The 7,819-nt window shown below is 32.5% G+C and overlaps 1 pseudogene; it reads left to right on the plus strand.

Moving 5' to 3' along the window:
- Positions 1-7,484: 7,484 nt before the first annotated feature.
- On the plus strand, positions 7,485-7,581 carry LOC122096579 (annotated as a pseudogene).
- The last annotated feature ends 238 nt before the right edge of the window (positions 7,582-7,819 follow it).

A 7,819-nucleotide genomic window follows, 5' to 3' on the forward strand; every position in this document is an offset into this window, starting at 1 on the left:
CTCAATAAAACAAACCAAACAACAAAAAAGGAATACACAGTTGGAATTTTGGGCTAATTTTCTAATTATGTTTTGAGAAGTCAAGTTTCCTATTGAAATGCAACTCATATATATCCTCACTTGTATTTTAAATACTCTATTACAGAACATTCTAGATGCAAAATGGCTCATCATTTCCATCCAAAAATTTGCAAGACTAAGTAAGCACCATTCTGTTGGATTCCAAAGAAATGTTGAAGGATTACAAGAGCTTAAGCCTGGAGAAATAGCAAAGTTCATCTAATGTAGGACTTTGTAGACCTTGCTAAATTAAAATTTAGATTTAAAATATGTATTTTTGTTTTGTTTGTAATTTTATATTCTATAGGATACTACAAAATTTTTTAAGTAGAGGGATTAATGGACAAATTCACAAATGATTCTTGCATTCTATTTTCCTAGGATATTCTTTCAAGAGAGTTATAAATAGAACATAGTTAATAAATAATTCTCACAGTTCATATATACCATGTTAATGTGAATAATCTAGACAGAGTTGCTAAAAATGGATGATATTAATTTATAAATTTAGAAAAACAGCAATTTTTGAGGGTTTGGTTTAAAATGGTATGAAGAGAGTAATTGTGTGACATCTTTTTTCCACCCTAAGTAACACAGGAAGCCATTTCCTTATTTACGTGCCTCTGTATACATTGAGAAAAATGCTAGGTTTGGGGTTTGTACTCAACTTTGTTTTATTGGTTTGCCTAGAGCTTGAACTCTTGGCCTGGGCAGTGTCTCTGAGCCTGTTTATGCTCAAGGCTCATGCCCTACCACTTCAGTGCCACTTGTGTCTGGCTTTTGCGGAGAAGTAAATTAGAGATAAGATATTAAGAAACCTTCCTACCAGGGTGGGCTTTGAATAATTTTCCGATCTTAGCTTCCTGAATATCTATGATAATTAAAAAAGTATAAATATAAATAATATTTGCAAGTGATCTGATCTTAAGAATACCAGTGGAGGAAAAATTATGCAGCTCAGTTTATTGTGGTGTTCTTTCCAGAACACGGAGGGCATCACATTAGCAGAGGTGTAGTATTTTTCACAATAGAGATAAGCTATTCATGATATGAATTAAGGAATTTTAGGGTGCCCCTTACAAGTTGGAAACTGTTGGGCTAGATGACTTCATGTCATAAATCTTGGGATTGATAGGCATAGAAATAACAGCTTACTCTGATAAAAAAAATTGCTTACTCTTGACGAATTAATTATTACAGATGCTTCATAGTTTTATCCTCTACCAGAATGTGGTTATTTTTCTGTTGAGTTCTCAATTTGTACACTCCATTGGAAAATGGGTCTATTGCAGAATTTCATAACATACAAAAAAGTACTGTTGTGAATCTCTAAAGTATGGAATGTTGAGAATTTAAAAATGAGTAATTATGAGTAGTTATTTGTCAAAGAATTTTGAAAAAAACATATACTCTGTCCTCTTAACAACTTATTTAATTTTAAAAGTTATAGGTTTCCATAGCATTAAAGTGTTTTTCTGTTTTATAATGAGAAAGTAATAAATTTATTCTTTTTCAAAAAATTCGGCAAGTATATTATGAAAATATTGTCTAGTTGGATAACAATCACGTTGATGACCCTCTGATAAAAAAGAGGTAATCAATTTGAATTAGATGTCAAATAGAATTGAATTTTAAAATATTGCTACATAAAGAATAATATTTACTGTGCCAATACAGTAAAATTACATTTTACGCAGCTTATTTGTTCAATTTTATTATCAAATTGATGTACAGTGAGGTTACAGTAATTGTAAGGTAGTGAATACAAACCATTTCAAACTTGTTACCCCTCCTGCATTTTTCTCACAGTTTTCCTTCACCCCTTCACCCCTCACAAGTTATAATGTACATTTCCAACATGTTGTCTTGTGAGTGTTGCTATTGCATTGGTTTTTCCTTTTTCTTTTGTCTCACCATTTTGCTTTTCCTCTTCCCTATTTAAGGTAAATGCATACACAATACAAAATCAATTACAGCAGGAATGAACTATAGGGGAAAAATCCAAAGAAAACAAATCACATAGTTTATCAAAAACAACAACCACAAATGAAAAAATCTGGTTCCATATCTTGGAATTCATTTTGCTGAGCATCAGCTTATATGGTTATATATGTACGCAGTACAAAGCCACTGGAAAATAATAGCTGCATGGACACTATATCATGAAAAGAGCATGTTAACTTTTGGATGGTAAAGGTGGAATTAGGATTGGTGAATTCGCGGTTCTGATAAAGGAATTTCAAGAGTTTTAAAGTTATGACAGGTAAATTTGAATTGTTCAAAAATTTTAACAACTTAGCCTATTAAGAAAATTTAAAATTACCTGGGAGAATAGGCTTTCATGCAAAGAAATCCACGGAGACTTAGTAGAGAGGAAGCAATGTGGGTGAAGATGGCTCTTTTTCACACTAAACAAACAAACCTCAGAAACGTTGCTGTAAATCCTGTTGGTTCCCTTGGAATTATCCTTACCCAGGAAATATATTCTCACTGTGTGAAACAAGGTTGTATTGGAATTTAAATTCAAGTTCTTAAAAAAAATAAGACATCAAAATTTGTGAATTTACCTTTAATTACCAAACAGTAAATCTCTGAAAAAGATAATTTGAGTCAAAATATTTAGGGAGAAAGTTCTCTCCAAAATGAAAGAAGGTGTTGGGTTACACATTTCTGTTCGTAACACTTTCCACAATGTCTTTGCATGTGAAGCAGTGAAACAGAAAAAAATCTGATTGTATAATTCAAACCAATGATTTCACATTTCTAAGTGGCTCACAAAAAAATAATATCCTTAATAACATGAGGTAGTGAAGACTTCTCTTATTACATAAGCCAAAATGTTTTGGGTTCAGAAAAGAATTGAGCAAATGGAAAAGGTAAGAAAACATAGTTCTTAGAAGCCCTAGCTAAGCGTATTGGCTTCAGCAGTGAAGGGAGTCCAAACTTTTTTATATAAATTGTGTTAATATTTTTTGGAGGGTCCGGTCATGGGGCCTGAACTCTGGGCCTGGGCTCTGTCCCTCAGCTCTTCTGGTCAAAGTTAGCGCTCTACCACTTGAGCCACAGCACCACTTTCGGCTGTTTTCTTTTTGCTTATGTGGTGCTTAGGAATCGAATCCAGGGTCTCAGGAATTCAAGGCAAGCGCTCTACCAAAGAGCCAACTTCCCAGCCCTAAATTGTGTTAATATTTTTACTAACTAAAGTGATTTTACAGAGCCTATTTGGCTCACTACAATGCCGAACAGATTGAATGGAGACATGAAAATAAATTCCACATCCAAATGAGGCAACTTAAAGAGTTTTCAAAGAGAAATCATGAAGATGTAACAGTGATGGATCCCGTATAGTCCTTCAGCTTCACTAGACTTGAAGCCAAGATGTTGTGATTAATTGGAAATCAGGCAAGAGCTAAGAGGAGGACATAGAAGCAAGACATAGAATCATTGTCCTTTTGTAACAGGCACTGTCTTTCTAGGTATAGGTGATTTAACTCTACTCTCCTCCATACATCTTGGTGAACAAATGCAAGATCAAGAGAAAAATAATATATTGAAATAATTTTGCATAGAATAACTTCATTGTTCCTTATATGGTATCTAAGGAGAGTCTTAAGATAGAAGATAAAAGTGCAGTATTTTTCAGTTTCTTTTAACCATCTTCTTAGCAAAATATATCTTTTAGGTTAGAATTGATTGAACCAAAAGTGATGGAGTATTTATTTTTGTGGGCACTTTAGACACAAGAAGACTTTCAAGGTAAAAGAAAAAAGAAAAAATACAGCCAAATATTTGTGATCACAGCTTCTTGGACTGTTTTCTGGAGACAAAGTTTTACATTAGATTTCTTCTCATTGACATAGATGTTGTTTCATGGCAACCAAATGCAAGAGGGAAGTTTAATAGACTCGCCTGGCCAATTGAACAGCATGAAAGAAGAAAATGGCAAATAATATTTAATGAATTACTTTGACCAATTATTTTGCCAGAAGAAAGAAGGAAAAAATATAATTCAAAATCAATTGACTTAAAAGTATGAAAAAATAATAGTGAAGAGAGATTAGAGAAAACATAGAGGATTGTTTTCTCTCCAATGGAATAATGGGTTCTTGATCTTGTTTCTTCCCTTCTATCTTCACAAGCTATCAAGTGTGTCTCACGACTGGATTATCCAGTTCAGACAGAGAACTCGTAGAAGAAAGATACTATTTGCAGCAGATGTAGATGATTTATAACCTTAGACAATCTATTTAAATCTGTTCAAAATTCTCTCCTATCCCAAACTTCTCTCTTTGGACAGCTTTGTTTACTTTTCCCAAGACTACCCTTCATTAACTGCTTAAAATTTTGGGAGGAAATATTCATACTCTCTAGAAATTTCTGGATGGTTGTCATTTCTGTGTGTTTTTGTTTTTTGTTGTGTTTTTAAACTGAATTTCAAAAGGTTGTGCAAGTGTGTTACAATTAAATATATCCATCTAATTGTCCAATGCTCTTGGATCAGAGTCACTCCTTCCATCATTCTCAACCAAACGCTTCTCCAAGATTTATTTCAGATTTACCACTTCCTTTATCATATGTGTACATTGAGTATTCTAGCTGTACTTGCCCCTTGTTCATTTTTCATTCATTCTATGTCTTTACTATAATTCCTTTCTGTTTTCAATTTCCTGATAGTCATCCTGTTAAACTGTCTATTAATAATTTGAAAGGTTTATATACATTTCATGGCGTTTCCATTCTGCATATGCTTGGACTAATGTCAGCTTATATTTCCATAATTCATTCATCTGCAGTAACAATTTGCAATACTGGAGACGTGAAGCACCTAAACATGATTTTATTCTCATTCATTTGGAAGATTAATCTTTAGTCAAAAAGAAAGTTAAAAAATGGCATCGAATGTATTCCTAGCTACTAATTTTTATTAATGGCTTTGTACAGCGGTGTGATTGTTTTATTTTACATGGTATAATATTTTCTACTACCTATAAGTTTTGGAAAAACAAGAAAACTAAAATTTATTCCTATAGAGGAATGTGATGGAAAGAGAAGACAGATTTTACGTTTGTCATATCTCTGATGAGTACCCATATTGAAGACTTAAAGTCATTTTTCTTCCTATGTTAGACAGATAGGGAAAACATAATATTACATATGATAAGACAACTATTTGTGACATTTTAAAATGTACCTTATTAAATGATGACATTTACTTTATTAGCTAATGTTTCGGTTTGAAATTTGGCAGGCTGATGTATTTAACATTTCTGGAAGGCCCCTACTGAAAAACACAAATTGTGGTTGGTACTATTTCTACACTTTAATGAATGGTTGAACGTGTTTGGCATTAGTGCTTGGTAAATAATTCAACGCTATTGTAACTTGCTCCCTACACTTGAAAAACTTGTAATGTCACTAAATATCATCTAGTTGTCAAATGTTATTTTGGCGAATGTGATTTTAAAAAGTTAATTTGTAAAGGAATAACTTTCAGGAGATTAAATGTAGATTATCATTGGTTTGAGAGTGACATTTTTATACCACTGATCCATGTTGTACTGAAGTCCCAGTGTTTTGAAGCCCTAAGGATCTTCTCAATGTTTTTCTGAATTATATTTGAACTCTAAGTAAATTTTTCTGGGCCTTGGTAGACCAGTTATGGATCTATCCTTCCAGGTACTATTTTTTGGCCCACTTATGCTGGACTAAAATCTTTCATTAATCATAGGGGAGGGGTATTAAAAATAATCTTGTGACACCTTGTGAACTTGTTCATTCATATGGGCTGGTCATCTGTAAGTTGAATGTTTGAATTATAGTACATACTCTCAAATTTTGTGATCTCATCTTTCATTTTAAGTTGCCTTGCATTTCACAATTGCTTACTGCTAAATCCTGTATCTCAAGAAACTGGGGCCCTGAAATATAGGAAATGAGAAATTGAAATGGGTCTTTGATTACTTTGGTGCATGTTGCATGGGTCTTTGTGAGAAGTCTTGCCAGTGTTATCTGATAATGCAGGTAAGTGGTACCTGGGATCCTAGGACTGATTGGGTCATGCAGAAGAGTAATATTTGTTAGACATCTTATCAGCAAAATTTGGGAATAATCAGTAGGAATGCTTCAGAAATATGGAGAAAAACAGTTTGGGACCAGTGAATTAAAACAATAAACAGAGAAGCAGAGTAAAATCCCTTATAGATTAGAGGAAAACAACATTTTTTTTTAACCATGTGAATTCAGAAGACCAAGAACAGTTAGAATGTATCACAAGTTTATACCAAAGACACTGCGTTGATACGTTTATATTCTAATATACATTTTAAACCTAATTATTTATATTCTAATTCTACTTATTGGAATAAATAAATATTAATTTATTTGTGAAATTATCAACTAATTCTAGTAAGTTTCACTGTGTGAAATATAAAATCAGCACATATAAATATAAAATATATAACTATATATAATATAAGAAAAAGACACATGTTTTGCATTGTTCTGTTGTGGTTACAGTATCAAAGGCAACTCTGTTTTAAAGTATTATTCCATTATCTCTACCTCAGTGTTTGATAGAGTTCGAACTAAAGCTTTACCATTTGTAGATTTACAGCCTGGAGGCAAGAGAAAACACTGTGATTAAAACATTAGCAATTTAAGGCCCAATAACGAGGAGAAACTTCTGGACTTCTCCTGCAAGTATGTAAATATTTGGTGATAGAAATGCAATAGTGTAACTTCCTGCCTGGTAGGATGGTAGACAGGCCAGGACATTAAATAATCATGAATATGATCAATTTTTTCACCTTCTTAGCTTTAGTTACTTTTGAAATGTTAGATATAATAAACAATTATATTTTGATAAAATACCTTCTAGTCTGAACAGTTCTGACTGAACTGTTCATCTCTATGATCCCTTGTAACCAAGATTAGTTTTGTTCCAGTAAGACAATCTATGCTGTCAGGGTAAGATATTCTGATTGGTCTGTTCCTACATGGAAGAAGAGTAAAGGGTCAGGTAGACATTTGTGCCAGTAAGACCTCATTTTGGAAAATGTCAGCTGCATAAGGTTAGAAGTAGCTCTTAACCAAGGCTTACTTTGAATCCATTAGCTCCACAAAACTAATTCAATTGGATCAATAAGTACTTGAAAAAGCCATCACCTTTGAACCTAGCTATAAATTATTGAAAGTATGATCAAATTCCAAATGAAAAAGACTTAAAATTGTCATTGACAAAAAAAGTTTGCAAATGTGAGCATTTGGCTGAACAATATATTTTTTTCCACTATTCCCAGAATTTTAGGGAAATAAGATCAGTAGCATTGTCAGAAACAATATAGTTTCCTTGTTAAAAGTAGGTAACCAATGATATGTCTGTTTAAAGATTGCATCATTAACTACTTAAATTTATAAGATACTACATGTTTCAGCAGCACGTATTCCCAAATTACAATACAGAGATTAACATGGCAATTGCACAAGGATGATATGAAAATTTGTGAAGTATTCCGTACTTTTCATTCTTCAGATGCAAGAAATGAAAAACAGTTATTAAAAAATTGATTACAAAATAACAAGTGTAACAACACACGTAATTAATATAATTAAATTTAGTTTGGCATCAGTGTATTAAATCTTCACATCATAAAGGCGTTTACATACCATAAACTTTACAAAACTTTTGAAATTAGACAAAATTGTCATTTTATCCCAAAGAAAAATAATATTAGGACCTAGGTAAAAAAGGAATCTAAAA

Source organism: Dipodomys spectabilis, unplaced genomic scaffold, assembly GCF_019054845.1.
Source record: "Dipodomys spectabilis isolate Male_0828 unplaced genomic scaffold, ASM1905484v1 ptg000378l, whole genome shotgun sequence".
NCBI lineage: Eukaryota > Metazoa > Chordata > Mammalia > Rodentia > Heteromyidae > Dipodomys > Dipodomys spectabilis.